General features: G+C 43.5%; 1 long non-coding RNA gene across 2 annotated transcripts in view; it reads left to right on the top strand.

Moving 5' to 3' along the window:
* The first annotated feature begins 1,591 nt into the window (after window positions 1–1,591).
* The window catches only part of LOC122464505, a 77,840-nt gene continuing 64,884 nt past the window's right edge, over window positions 1,592–14,547 (top strand). For both annotated transcript variants that reach the window (XR_006288597.1, XR_006288598.1), the window contains exon 1: window positions 1,592–1,796. This is a non-coding gene — a long non-coding RNA (uncharacterized LOC122464505). The remainder of the gene's footprint in view (window positions 1,797–14,547) is intronic.

Here is a 14,547-nt window from a genome sequence, read left to right as displayed (position 1 = left end):
ACAGGAATATTCATTCTATTCAGCACAGCTATTTTCTCAGCCATTTAAAGAAATCATAATCTAACACATATCTAGCTAGATTACTTACTAAGTTCTAAGACTCCATTCCTGTTCTGTCCCCCGCAAAAGCATCACACAGACAGACTCTTTGTTTTTCCCTCCCCCCAGCTTTTGAAAGTATCTTGTCTCCTCATTGGTCATTTTGGTCAGGTACCAGTGAGGTTATCCTAGCTTCTTAACCCTTTACAGGTGAGAGGATTTTTCCTCTGGCCAGGAGGGATTTTAAAGGGGTTTACCCTTCCCTTTATATTTATGACAGCTTTCCTCTTAGTTAAAACACAATGATGCTTTTTGTATCCTAGCACATCTAAAACAATGTTACAAGTTTGAACTGTTTGCAAACAAAATAATTTGTTTTAAAATAATTTTGCAATAGGGAATTAAAATCTCTATTTTCCTAGTACACATTTTGCCACTAGGAAGGCAGTTGTCAGTAGAAAATAACTGCTCTGAGTGTGTAGTAGGTTTTACAGGGACAGCATCAAGTAGTTTAGATTCCTTGTCCCTGTAGATTTGCTTAGTAAAACTGTCCCTGATCCCGCAAACACTGTAATTTCGGTTGTTAAAATAATAAAGTACTGATCTCATGGTAGTAAAGGTAAGCATGTGCATAAGAGTAAGCAGGAATGGGACCTAACATTATAGAAAGCCCAATGTGAACAGAAATTTTGACATTCCTCTTGTAGAAAGTCCTCTAGAAGTTAGTAGTACATTTCTATAAAGATTCTAAACCGACCAGGGGTTGAATAGAGGAGGAAGGATGAGGTTAACAGTCATAGGAACAAGTGGTTACATTGTTGCTCATATATGTCTTGCTTGGAGTCAGATTCTCACATTACGGTGCTGGAGATGTTGTACCCTTCTGAGGGTTAGCTGGATCCATAATTGACTACTGTCACACTGAAATGTTGCAATTTAGAGGAAAAAAATAAATTGCTCTAGCTTTGGAATTTGTTTGAGAATTGGATATGCTGCATTTGGTAATTTTTGGTTTGTATGTACAGAAGTATAGGTACCAAAATAGAGATGTGAAAACGTTCCAACTTTGGACAGGAAGAGGTTCTTTAATATCAGAATGAAAAGATGGTAATGTACAGTCCTGTATTCAGATCTGGGTGGAACATACTTGTGCCTGTGTGACTTACATTTGTTGCAAAATGTGATTACAGCATGTATGTGAGTGTGAATAAAAATAATTACTCTGACAATGACAGAGTATATAAACACAAGAGACAATGAATTTCCACAGGGTTAAGGAAAGTAACCTGGAGCATTACAGGTTTCTCTCTCCTTCAGAAGTAATCTCAACTGATTGCTGTTAGAAATAACAGAATTCCTTCACTTCAGGTGAACTTCACTACTCTGTTGGGGGGCAGCAAAAGTCCTGTAGCTTCTACATTAATTACTTTGTGCTTACCCTCTGACCGGGTGGTAAATTTTACCATATGCATTTCCCTGCCCCCCATTTATCAAAACACTACTTGTGGGAGGAGCTTCCTCTATAAATGGATTGTCCTTCATTTTGGATTCTCTTCTCAAACAGTCCTAGCTGAAGAAAGAAGACACCACCCACTGAAGGCAAAATAAGGAGAAAGAACAGAGAAAAGAGTTGGTAAATACTGTACTGTATCCTCTCCAGGAAGAAAGAAGGGAAGAAAACCTTCCTACCTGGAATCTGGGATGCCACATTTCTCCAGCTTACCAGAAAACCAGCACAAAGTGAATATTACTGATCAGTAAGTTTTCTCCTTGATATTCTTGGGTTTAACCATGTACACAAACATCTTCCTTAAAAAGTGGTTACACCAAACAAAATACTGTGGTGTTCACAACAGTTATATGATTGCATTATCAGAAATTATGCTGCCATTCAAAGGAAAGATTACAACAGCTCTTATGTACTTCCCAGTAAATTTACAGTGACAAAATTATATGAACCCTAAAATGCAAAGATCAAATTACACAGTCTGCCTCACAAAACAAGTGCATAAAACAACAAAAAATCTTTATGAAAGAGGAAGAAATAAAAGGTAGGCACTTACGCTATCTGAGTAAAGAGGTGAAACTGAACTGTGAGAGGGTTTTTTTTTTTTGTTTGTCTGTTTTTGTGGAATAGCACAGAGCTTTATCTAAACAGCAGCTCTGGAGCTGGCTATGTGAAAAAGCAAGTTGGTGAACTTTAATGTCTCCTTTGGTTACTGTTTCATGTTCATCTGGCATTTTATATTTTGAGAAATTTGCATACCATCCTTCATCTGCTTGCTGACTGTAAGATATTGTCAAGATCCTATGATGGTGTATTCTGTCATTTGGAGATCCTTTTTTTTTTGTCCCTTAAATTGCATTTGCCTTCTGATTCTCGTGTATATTTTCTGTTTCGTGTGGTGTGAATTTGGTAGCAGAGGAGCGTGAAAGGTAGTGAACCATTCTTTTCTTGTTTTCTTTCTAAGTCATTGCCCTGTCCTATTTTTTATCCCACTAGAACTAGGAAATAAACTCATATGTATGTGTACAGAGCCCTGTGTAGGGATCTAGTGGTTGTCTAGAAGAGCCTTATTAGCCCATTCTTGATTAAATCACATGTGCAGCAAATTGGTAATCCTCCAGAACCTTGAGCACAGGACTCTGTAGGAATATAATGAGGAAACATAGGAGGTTTGTAGCCAGGAAAGTTCTGAAGAGTGGACTTAAAAACAGGTTCAGAGCTGGTTAGTAACTACCTACCATTTCTGGGCTAACTACTTTATGGTAATTGTGATATGTTTGTGATTGTTGCTTTGGATTTTTCCACAGAGTTGGGAAGTTAACACATTTTGTTTTATTTCTGTCTTGAGTATCATTTCTTTTCTTTTGTTTAAAGTGAACCCAGACTTTGTGACAGAACTGCCTTTGCCTCCTCTTCATAATTGTTGTTTAACATTCATATTGCATTAGCACTAACAGGACCGGTTCGGAGCCACATAGTGCCAGACACTGTGGAAATGTACAGAAAATTACAGTCCCTGCCCCCAAACAGCTAAGAGTCTGAAAGGCTCCTAAAAGGTTATCAGTCTCTTTTGGTATCAATTTAGTCTCAAGGTGTTATGTTGGGGTTTTTTGGGGTGGGGGTGTTTTCCATTATGCTGAAGCACTTACATCTAAGTTCACTTGAGTAGGCAATTTGATTGTAAATGAGCTGTGAACAACATAGTCTGATCTGCATATTACAACTGCATAATTTTTAAGATGTCTGCAGGCAGTAAATCTATTTTAAAAATAGTTACAACATGAATTCTTGAGTACAATATACTTATTTAAGTTTTTACAGTAAGAACTTAATTATTAGTAGAAAAATAATTTGCAACAAGAGAATAGATATTAGATTTGTGTAAATAAATGACAGGTGACACCTTCCTCATGCAAACACTTCTAACCTGTAGATAATTTACTTTGCAGTAGGTACGGTATGTTAGTATTATTTCCAGACAACACCAGCTTCCAATACATGGATTCATCAACTGTAGAGATGTACGCTTACTGAGCAACAAGCATAGTGAAATATAAGGGGATCAAAAATGTGAACAATTTTAAATGAATTGCCCATCTATATTAGGAATTGTAGGTCTGGCTATTGCCTTTGTTATAAACTGACAGATAGTTTCAGGGGCTTCAGAATAAAATCAGAACTGTGTTTCTGAGGAATGTGTGTCACACAGAGTTGCCATTTGGTTTCCAGTCTAAAGCCAAGCATTTCTCCATTACAGACTTCCGTTGGAATGGCTATGTCAGACATAGTTCCTAGTGTAGATGCAGTTATTCTGGCAAAAATGTGCCTTTACTGGTTTAGCTTGTTTTGCTCTAGAGTGGGAGACAGGGCTGGAATAAGATTATACTGGCAAAATAGCAACTACCTTAGGAGTACTGTACTAGGTTAGTATATAGTATACCAATATAGATACACTGGCAAAGTGCTCCTAGTGTAGACATGGCCTAACATAGTGTTTGAAATCCTTAACATCCATGTAGTTTGTGTGTCTCCTACCATGTCACTGGCATTTGCATTGCTATCATGTGAATCATGGAAACAAATCAAATAATGTCATCACCACTGTCAGCAGATGATAGCTCAAGTGAGTGTCATTGAGCTTTCATTGTGTTGGAATGAATGGCTGTGGATGGCACGTTCAGGAGACAGAGAGGATGAGAAGTAATGGGCCACGCAGTAGGTGCCATTAAAAAGTCAACATTTACCGTGTTGGAATATTTAACATTACTGCTAATACTTTAACTGCAATATTGCAGTGGGGCTTCATACCATACTAGAGTAAACGATAACTTTTAAGGGTGCTTGTTGTAAGCTCCCTTCTGTTGCACAGCAAGGAATGGAGCAAACATATGGAAGAGGGGCCAATAGGAACAGGCAGAGGCCAGTGGCTGTGAGATGCTTGCAACCCCTCTAAAGCAGTGTCAAGGTTCCTCCCCGACTCTGAACTCTAGGGTACAGATGTGGGGACCTGCATGAAAAAAACCTCCTAAGCTTATCTTTACCAGCTTAGGTCAAAACTTCCCCAAGGTACAAAATATTCCACCCTTTGTCCTTGGATTGGCCGCTACCACCACCAAACAAATACTGGTTACTGGGGAAGAGCTGTTTGGACACGTCTTTCCCCCCAAAATACTTCCCAAAACCTTGCACCCCACTTCCTGGACAAGGTTTGGTAAAAAGCCTCACCAATTTGCCTAGGTGACTACAGACCCAGACCCTTGGATCTTAAGAACAATGAACAATCCTCCCAACACTTGCACCCCCCCTTTCCAGGGAAATGTTGGATAAAAAGCCTCACCAATTTGCATAGGTGACCACAGACCCAAACCCTTGGATCTGAGAACAAGGAAAAAGCATTCAGTTTTCTTACAAGAAGACTTTTAATAGAAATAGAAGTAAATAGAAATAAAAAAAAATCCCCCCTGTAAAATCAGGATGGTAAATACTTTACAGGGTAATTAGATTCAAAACATAGAGAACCCCTCTAGGCAAAACCTTAAGTTACAAAAAGATACACAGACAGAAATAGTTATTCTATTCAGCACAATTCTTTTCTCAGCCATTTAAAGAAATCATAATCTAACACGTACCTAGCTAGATTACTTACTAAAAGTTCTAAGGCTTCATTCCTGGTCTATCCCCGGCAAAGACAAAATATAGACAGACACACATACCCTTTGTTTCTCTCCCTCCTCCCAGCTTTTGAAATTATCTTGTCTCCTCATTGGTCATTTTGGTCAGGTGCCAGCGAGGTTACCTTTAGCTTCTTAACCCTTTACAGGTGAGAGGAGATTTCCTCTGGCCAGGAGGGATTTTACAGGGGTTTACCCTTCCCTTTATATTTATGACACGCCCCCCAAATCTCAGCTAGGGTGAAACACTGGCTGGGATTTCTTCCTGGAGCTCTAGGAAAAACAGAGTTAATAAGACACATGCATCTCTAAATATACTACCAAGTACATAAAGACTAACAATATTTTCTACATCTCAAGGACGATTTTAACCAGTTGATTCTGGGAAACTTTCACGGGAGAGTGCATCAGCCACTTTGTTAGAAGCTCCTGAGATGTGTTGGATGTCAAAATCAAAATCTTGGAGAGCTAAACTCCACCGAAGAAGTTTTTTGCTATTTTCTTTGACCGTGTGAAGCCACTTCAGTGCAGCATGGTCGGTTTGCAGGTGGAAACGCCGTCCCCAAACATATGGGCGTAGCTTTTCCAGAGCGTAGACAATGGCGTAACATTCTTTTTCAGTGACTGACCAGTGGCTTTCCCTCTCAGACAGTTTTTTGCTGAGAAACACTACAGGGTGGAATTCTTGATCAGGTCCTTTCTGCATTAAAACTGCTCCCACACCACGCTCGGACGCATCTGTGGTTACTAGGAACGGTTTGTCAAAGTCTGGGGCCCTTAGTACAGGGTCAGACATGAGTGTCGCTTTAAGCTTGTTAAAGGCCTTCTGACACTTTTCGGTCCACTGAACCGCATTTGGCTGTTTCTTTTTGGTTAGGTCTGTCAGTGGGGCGGCGATTTGGCTGTAGTGCGGTACAAATCGTCTGTAATAACCGGCCAAGCCTAAGAAGGATTGAACCTGTTTCTTTGACTTTGGGACAGGCCACTTTTGGATAGCATCCACTTTGGCCTGTAGGGGGCTGATAGTTCCTTGACCCACCTGGTGTCCAAGGTAAGTCACTCTGTTTAGGCCTATTTGACACTTCTTAGCCTTAACAGTTAGTCCTGCCTCCCTTATGCGCTCAAGGACTTTTTGTAGATGTTCCAGGTGGTCTGCCCAGGAATCCGAAAATATGGCCACATCGTCAAGGTAGGCGACTGCATATTCTCCTAATCCTGCTAGGAGACCATCTACAAGTCTTTGGAAGGTGGCGGGTGCATTTCGCAGCCCGAAAGGGAGTACATTAAATTCATACAGCCCGAGATGTGTGGTGAAGGCTGACCTTTCCTTGGCAGATTCATCTAGCGGTACCTGCCAGTACCCCTTGGTTAAGTCCAAGGTAGAGATGAACTGGGCCCGTCCCAGTTTCTCTAATAGTTCATCTGTGCGTGGCATTGGATAGTTGTCTGGGCGAGTTACAGCATTTAGCTTACGGTAGTCCACGCAAAAACGTATTTCCCCATCTGGTTTGGGAACTAGAACCACTGGAGATGCCCATGCACTTTCAGAGGGGCGGATTACACCCATCTGTAACATATCCCGGATCTCCCGTTCTATAGCAGTTTTAGCTTGAGGAGACACCCGGTAAGGTTGGACTCTAATTGGGCGAGCATTACCTGTGTCAATGGAGTGGTATGCCCGTTCAGTCAGTCCTGGGGTGGCTGAGAACGTTGGCGCGTAGCTAGTGCACAGCTCCTGGATCTGCTGTCGCTGCATACGCCCAAGGGTCATGGAGAGGTTCACCTCTTCCACACCACCAGCACATTTCCCTTCGTAGTAGACACCTTCAGGCCACTCAGCGTCGTCTCCTCCCTGGGCTGTAAACTGACAAACCTTTAATTCTCTGGAATAAAAGGGCTTTAGAGAATTAATATGGTACACCTTAGGCTTTCGATTGGAGGTGGGGAATGCTATGAGATAATTAACAGCTCCCAGGCGCTCCTGGACCGTGAATGGCCCTTCCCACGATGCTTCCATTTTATGGGCCTGGAGCGCCTTTAAGACCATGACCTGGTCCCCTACTTTGAAGGAACGCTCTCTGGCATGTTTATCATACCAGGCTTTTTGTTCTTTTTGAGTATCCTGTAAGTTTTCTTTAGCAAGGGCTAAAGAGGTTCGGAGGGTGTTTTGTAGGTTGGTTACAAAGTCCAGAATGTTAGTTCCTGGAGAAGGTGTAAATCCCTCCCATTGCTGCTTCACCAACTGCAATGGCCCCTTAACCTCACGGCCATATACAAGTTCAAATGGGGAAAACCCTAAACTGGGGTGTGGTACAGCTCTGTAGGCAAAGAGCAACTGCTGCAACACTAGGTCCCAATCATTGGAGTGCTCATTTACGAATTTACGTATCATGGCCCCCAAAGTTCCATTAAACTTCTCCACCATGCCATTTGTTTGATGGTGGTAAGGAGTGGCAACCAAGTGATTTACCCCATGAGCTTCCCAAAGGTTTTTCATAGTTCCTGCCAGGAAATTAGTCCCTGCATCTGTGAGGATGTCGGAGGGCCAACCTACCCTGGCAAAAATGTCTGCTAGTGCCTGGCACACACTTTTAGCCCTGGTGTTGCTTAGAGCTACTGCTTCCGGCCATCGGGTGGCAAAATCCATGAAAGTCAGTATGTACTGCTTTCCTCTGGGTGTCTTTTTCGGAAAAGGACCCAGAATATCCACAGCTACTCGCTGAAATGGAACTTCAATGATGGGGAGTGGCTGGAGAGGGGCTTTGACCTGGTCTTGGGGCTTTCCCACTCTTTGGCACACCTCACAAGACTGGACATAGGTAGAAACATCCTTGCCCATTCCCTCCCAGTGGAATGACCCCCCCAAACGGTCTTTGGTCCTGTTCACCCCAGCATGGCCACTAGGGTGATCATGGGCTAAGCTCAAGAGCTTGGCCCGGTATTTAGTTGGAACTACCAACTGTCTCTGAGGATGCCAGTCTTCCTGGTGTCCACCAGAAAGAGTTTCCTTGTATAAAAGTCCTCTTTCTACAACAAACCTGGATCGATTAGAAGAGCTGAGAGGCGGTGGGTTGCTCCGTGCCGCCGTCCAAGCTCTCTGGAGGCTTTCATCTGCTTCCTGTTCGGTCCGGAACTGTTCCCTTGATGCTGGAGACATCAGTTCCTTATTGGATTGTGGACCTAGGCTTGGTCCCTCTGGAAGCGATATAGGGGATGGGGCTGTTTCTGTTGACTGTGAACCGCTCTCCGCTGGTGAACTATGTTGGGATTCAGGCTCCGGCTGAGCCTCTTGTGTCGGGTTATCGGCTGCTGTCGGTTCAGGGTCGGTGGGGCCCTCTGGTGTTGAGGTTGCAAGTACTGGATTCAGTGCTGGCAATGGGTCTGGTGTTGGTTGTTCGGCTGGTTCCGGTTCTGGGACTGGTTCCGTCTGGGTCTCTGGGACTGGATCCACTACTGCTGTTGCAGACATTGGTCTGGGGTCCGGATCCATCACCTCTGACCGGGTCCTGATAGACGTTTCCGGAACACAGCTAGGCCTCACGGCTTGGTTAGCCTGGCTGCGGGTGACCGTTCCCACCCTCTTGGCCTGCTTCACATGATTGGCCAAGTCTTCCCCCAACAGCATGGGGATGGGATAATCATCATAGACTGCAAAAGTCCACGTTCCGGACCAGCCCTTGTACTGGACAGGCAACTTGGCTGTAGGCAAATCGAAAGAGTTGGACTTGAAGGGTTGAATCGTCACTTGGATCTCTGGGTTGATTAAATTGGGGTCCACTAAGGAAGCATGGATAGCTGATACTTGTGCTCCGGTGTCCCTCCACGCGGTGACCTTCTTCCCGCCCACACTCACAGTTTCCCTCCGCTCCAAGGGTATCTGGGAGGTATCTGGGCCTGTGGACCTCTGGTGCGATTCCGGTGCAATGAACTGTAATCTGTTGGGGTTCTTGGGGCAGTTGGCCTTTACATGCCCCAGCTCGTTACATTTAAAACATCGTCCAGCTGACTGGTCACTGGGGCGAGGAGGGTTGCTGGAGAACGGGGTGGAGGGACGATAAGGGGTCTGGAGGGTTCTTTGGGAGGTAGGTGGGGCTTTGGGCGGCCCCCGGTAATAGGGTGTGGTCTGGGGTTGTCCCTTCTGGTCTCCGCTCCAACTGCGACCAGTTTTCTTCTTCTCTGCCACCTCCACCCATCTGGCTCCAATCTCTCCTGCCTCGATTACAGTTTTGGGCTTCCCATCTAGGATGTACCTTTCTATTTCTTCAGGAACACCCTCTAAGAATTGTTCCATTTGCATTAGGAAGGGCAAATTTACTGGAGATTCAACACTTGCTCCGGATATCCAGGCATCCCAATGTTTCACAATGTGGTAGGCATGTCGGGTAAATGACACGTCTGGTTTCCACCTTAGGGCTCTGAACCTCCGACGAGACTGCTCGGGTGTTATCCCCATTCTGACTCTCGCCTTGGATTTAAACAGTTCATACTTGTTCATGTGTTCTTTAGGCATTTCAGCCGCCACCTCAGCTAAGGGTCCACTGAGCTGCGGCCTCAGCTCTACCATGTATTGGTCAGTAGAGATGTTGTACCCAAGGCAGGCCCTTTCGAAGTTTTCTAAGAAGGCCTCAGTATCATCACCTGCCTTGTAGGTGGGGAACTTTCTGGGATGGGAAGTGGTACCTGGAGAAGGATTGCTAGGGTTTGTTGGTATATTCTGCTGAGCCTTTATCTTCTCCACCTCCTCCACATGCTTCCTCTCTTTTTCCTTCTCCTCCTCCACATGCTTCCTCTCTTTTTCCTTCTCCTCCTCCACATGCTTCCTCTCTTGTTCCTTCTCCTCCTTCTTCAGCCGCATGAGTTCTATCTGTCTTTCATGTTCCCTTTGTCTTTCCTCAGCCTGAAATCTGGCTAATTCCAGCTGTAGTCGAGCTGCAGATTTTGTCATTCTAACCTCTCTGTTTTTAACTAACTTTACACCCGAGGTTTAGAATAAACAAACAAAACTTGGCTGTAAAATTTTGCTGTGCTGGAATAGAATACCTATTCTCTGATAGTGATTGTCAGCCTACAGAAAAAGACAATTCCCTTGTCTCTGCTCTGGGCCCAAATCAAAGCAAAAACTTCCAGCTACTTTGAAACCTGTTTACCCAGCCCAAAGAAAAAACAAGTTTCCTTTTTAAACTTGTGCTCCTTGTAAAAAATCAAAATCCAAAAAAAAAAAAAACCCTGCCACTTTTGTCTCCAGGCAAATGGGTAGAACACCCCCCCTTCTATTTACTTTTAGGAAAAAAAAAAAAAACTCTGGGTTGGAAGACTGTGAATTTCCCTGCAGGAGTTAAGTACCCTGCCTCCAGGCAAAGAAAACCTGCAATTCACAAAGATAATCTCCTTTTGTCTCTGCTTGGCCACAAAGCAGAGAAAAAACAAGCTGCTTTCAGTTTCAGCTGCTTCTGGACTTCCTTTCCAAAGGAAAGACAATTTCCTTTTTAAAATCTGTATTTCTAGTTCAAAAAATCTCAACTGGATCTCAAAATGATTTCAGGTTAATCCCACCGCTATGCCACCATGTCAAGGTTCCTCCCCCACTCTGAACTCTAGGGTACAGATGTGGGGACCTGCATGAAAAAAACCTCCTAAGCTTATCTTTACCAGCTTAGGTCAAAACTTCCCCAAGGTACAAAATATTCCACCCTTTGTCCTTGGATTGGCCGCTACCACCACCAAACAAATACTGGTTACTGGGGAAGAGCTGTTTGGACACGTCTTTCCCCCCAAAATACTTCCCAAAACCTTGCACCCCACTTCCTGGACAAGGTTTGGTAAAAAGCCTCACCAATTTGCCTAGGTGACTACAGACCCAGACCCTTGGATCTTAAGAACAATGAACAATCCTCCCAACACTTGCACCCCCCCTTTCCAGGGAAATGTTGGATAAAAAGCCTCACCAATTTGCATAGGTGACCACAGACCCAAACCCTTGGATCTGAGAACAAGGAAAAAGCATTCAGTTTTCTTACAAGAAGACTTTTAATAGAAATAGAAGTAAATAGAAATAAAAAAAAATCCCCCCTGTAAAATCAGGATGGTAAATACTTTACAGGGTAATTAGATTCAAAACATAGAGAACCCCTCTAGGCAAAACCTTAAGTTACAAAAAAGATACACAGACAGAAATAGTTATTCTATTCAGCACAATTCTTTTCTCAGCCATTTAAAGAAATCATAATCTAACACGTACCTAGCTAGATTACTTACTAAAAGTTCTAAGGCTTCATTCCTGGTCTATCCCCGGCAAAGACAAAATATAGACAGACACACATACCCTTTGTTTCTCTCCCTCCTCCCAGCTTTTGAAATTATCTTGTCTCCTCATTGGTCATTTTGGTCAGGTGCCAGCGAGGTTACCTTTAGCTTCTTAACCCTTTACAGGTGAGAGGAGATTTCCTCTGGCCAGGAGGGATTTTACAGGGGTTTACCCTTCCCTTTATATTTATGACAAGCAGCAATTCATGTAATCACAAGCACAGCTGGCAAGGCTTTAAAGAGAGGGTAGATCTTGGGAGCAATTGCTCTACCCCACCTGCTCTGTGTGCAATGGGCCCTAATTTATACAGCAAAGTATGGTGTATGTTAATGGTCTTAAAATCCTCATTAGGTCTATATCTGTAGCTTTCATCCCCTTTCTCGGGGATAGTTGTGCAGATACGACAGGGGAGCCAATATGTACCAACAGAGTCATGCTGCCAGGCTTGGAAACTCAGGGAGGAGTAGGCACTCCAGTTGAATCTCCCAAGAACTGCAGAGCTAAGGCCCATGGTCCTTGATGATACAGATTTATTTTTATATAAAGGTTTGTTTGTTTAGTGTCGTCAACACACACTCACTCCACCCCGTCCCAAGAAGACTGGCAAACCCTGTCCCTACCTTTTCCACCTCATCGCTGTGCCAACCCATAGAGAAAACAAAACAGCATGGGTTCCTTTTTCTGATGCACAGCTTTTGGAAGAAGCTCTCTTTCCTTTGAGCAGAAAGAAATGTTTCAACTCTATATGATTATATAGAAACTTCATTTTATACAGTAGAACCTCAAAGATGATACCACCAGAGTTACGGACTTACCGGTCAATCAGACGCCAGGTGGAACTGGAAGTAATCAATCAGGCAGCAGAGGAGGGAAAAAAAAACAACAAACAACCTTGGGCTCAGGTCTTTAGCCATAGCGGTTTGGGGCTGCAGCCGCAGGGTGGGAAGGTATCAGGGTTCTGGGGCTGGAGGGGGGCTTGGGGCTTCTCACCCTTGGGAGCACTGGGTCTCAGGCCTTTAGAACCGGGGCTTTAGTCCTGTGGCTCCGTTCCCAGCATCAGCTCCACAGGAAGCTCTGGGACTTGGGGCTTTAGCTACAAGCGGAGTGCCAGTTTCAGTCCCAGCACTCTTCCTGTAGCTAAAGACCCAAGCCCTGGTGCCGCCCGACAGGGCAGAAGCTGGGAACAGGGCTGCAGAGTTGAAGCACCAAGTCCCAGCACCCCCTGCAAGACTGAAACTGAGAGCGGAGCCCCAGGGCTGAAGCCCTGAGCCCTGGCACTCCCCACATGTCTAAAGCCCTGAGCCCCGGTGCTCCCATGGGGCACAAGCCCTGAGGCCCCTCCCCCCTGGAGCCCTGGTGCTCAACGGTTAGAAGCCCTGACAGCCCCCGTTCCGACCTGGAGCGCTCACTCTCTCCACCCTGTGGCTGCAGCCCCAACCCCCCGCCCGTGGCTGAAGTCCGTAAGGTCTTGTTCAGAGTTACAGAACATTTCAGAGTTACGAACAACTGACATTCCTGAGGTGTCTGCAACTCTGAGGTTCCACTGTACCAACATAACAGACTTTTTTCTTTTTCAGCTACATAGAGGGACTGAAAAAAGACGCTGCCTATTCTTTTATTTGCTTTATATTCAAGACCCCTTTTATTCTGCAGCCTCCTTGTCCTAAATTCTGTGCCCAGAGCCTCTAATTTCTGTGGTATTTCTGTCCAAAAAGCACTGGATTCTGTCCCACAGCAGTATTGAGAAATGGATGAAAAAACATAAAGGGGAAAATCCCTGAAATTAAGGACAAGCCAAAGAAGTTATGAACACAATTTATAAAGTATCTGACTTTCTTGATTTTTCTTCAGGGTTTTTTTCATTTTTCAGCTCTGTGCCACATCAGAGGTCTGGCCAAATAATTTATTTCCCATTACTCTGCCTCTCTTTTGGTTCTGAGCTCTGCTGATCCTGCAATCTGATCTGTGAGGATGGACTCCTACATCTGTATTACTGACTTAAATAGGATTCCACACAGGTATACGGGCCCATCCACACAGATCATATTGAAGGGCTGGGACCTAAGACCTTATGTTCTTTTAAGAGGAGATTGCTCTCTTTTGGGTGTGAGGGAGAGGTGAACACAGCCTGAACTCAGGAGAGGATCTGTCTCTTGAGAGGCATTCCACAGTAGTGGAATTGTGGAAATCCCAACGCCTTGGTTATATTGTATATAGTGCCACTGGTTCAGTTTATTTTAGGGGTAGAGCTAGTTGGTAGGATGTCAGCACAAGCCCTGTAAATTGTGTTTTCTTTCTGCTGGCATATTGTAACTTTCCTATCAGAATTTAGAAAATCCATCCCAACATTAATGGAGATTATTAACAAGCCTGGGCAACATCCAGGTTTCAGACTTGTAGATCATTCAAATTGTATGATCTTAAATGCAAAAGCCAAGCATTTGAACTCCTTAATGGCTCATTTTGTTTTTTTGGTATTTAAATCTCTTTAGAAGACCTTTTATATAATGATTTATATTCCATTATTGCATAAAAATAACTAAGAGAGGAAATAGCTTCTCTTTTCTATATTTCAATAAGAGATTGCATTAACCTTATTAAAAATAATTTTGCCACAGTGTTTGTTTACATTTCACTCCCTTCTAAAAGAAGCTTCTTCTAACATTTGTAATCAATTGAATCTTGAGCAGAACTTCTTTCTGTGGGCACATACATTTTTTTTTTTGGATTAGCGGGGAGAATATTTTAGACAAGTATAAAAAGGTGCATTATATCAACTGTCTTTTCTCTTACTAGTCTATGTCTCTTGCATTCTTGAAGCAATTCTAAATATTCAAAATCCATCACTTGTTTTTTGCTTTTTTTTCTGAAATCAGTATATTTAGCAATTTCAATATCAAAAATTGTATAGTAAAATCTACTTTGAAACTATTTAGAAATGATTGCATCTAATACAGAAAGTCATCACTCATGCATTGTTTATAAAGGACATGGTCCTCCGACTGAATCCTTGCAGGCACATTGGT

This window comes from Chelonia mydas, chromosome 2, assembly GCF_015237465.2.
Source record: "Chelonia mydas isolate rCheMyd1 chromosome 2, rCheMyd1.pri.v2, whole genome shotgun sequence".
Lineage (NCBI taxonomy): Eukaryota > Metazoa > Chordata > Testudines > Cheloniidae > Chelonia > Chelonia mydas.
Note: the sequence above shows the minus strand (reverse complement) of the source record. Positions and strands in the feature narration are given on the sequence as shown.